We start from the raw sequence: 1,014 nt of genomic DNA on the forward strand, positions 1-1,014 counted from the left end.
TAATGGAAAATGGGGGTGTTCCTCCTTCAGCAACTCCAGAAAACCTTCTCAAAGAGGCTATCCATGTCATTAGTTGTGGTTACGAGGATAAGTCAGATTGGGGAATGGAGGTATTATCTCATTTTTAACTCCTCAATGCAACTGCAATGTTCTGACATGTCCACTTTGACACTCACTTTGTTTGTATCATCCGCTGTCTTTCTTCAGATTGGATGGATCTATGGTTCTGTGACAGAAGATATTTTGACTGGGTTCAAAATGCACGCCCGTGGATGGCGATCCATTTACTGTATGCCAAAGCTTCCGGCTTTCAAGGGGTCTGCTCCTATCAATCTTTCAGACCGTCTGAACCAAGTGCTGAGGTGGGCTTTAGGTTCAGTTGAGATTCTCTTCAGTCGGCATTGTCCTATATGGTATGGTTACAATGGGAGGCTGAAATTTCTTGAGAGGTTTGCATATGTGAACACGACCATCTACCCAATCACCTCCATCCCTCTTCTCTTGTATTGCACATTGCCTGCAGTTTGTCTCTTCACCAACCAGTTTATTATTCCTCAGGTTTGACACCTCTCTCTCTCTCTCTATGTTTGTAACAAACCCTAATTTCGTTCTGTTTTATGTGAAACCATGTTGTGTTCGTCAACGATTCGTGAGACGGTGAAATGAAGAGAGTTATGGTTTCAAAACCTGATCCGCTGGTTGTATTGTTGTTCCTCTTTTGCAGATTAGCAACATTGCAAGTATATGGTTTCTGTCGCTCTTTCTCTCCATTTTTGCCACGGGTATACTAGAAATGAGGTGGAGTGGTGTAGGCATAGACGAATGGTGGAGAAACGAGCAGTTTTGGGTCATTGGTGGGGTATCTGCTCACTTATTCGCCGTGGTTCAAGGTCTCCTCAAAGTCCTTGCCGGTATTGACACAAACTTCACAGTCACCTCAAAAGCTTCAGATGAAGACGGAGACTTTGCCGAGCTCTACTTGTTCAAATGGACAACGCTTCTGATTCCACCAAC

The 1,014-nt window shown here is 44.0% G+C and overlaps 1 pseudogene; it reads left to right on the forward strand.

Moving 5' to 3' along the window:
• Positions 1–1,014, forward strand: part of LOC104708599 — a 7,473-nt pseudogene that overhangs the window by 4,880 nt on the left and 1,579 nt on the right.

Source organism: Camelina sativa, chromosome 8 (genome assembly GCF_000633955.1).
Source record: "Camelina sativa cultivar DH55 chromosome 8, Cs, whole genome shotgun sequence".
Classification (NCBI taxonomy): domain Eukaryota; kingdom Viridiplantae; phylum Streptophyta; class Magnoliopsida; order Brassicales; family Brassicaceae; genus Camelina; species Camelina sativa.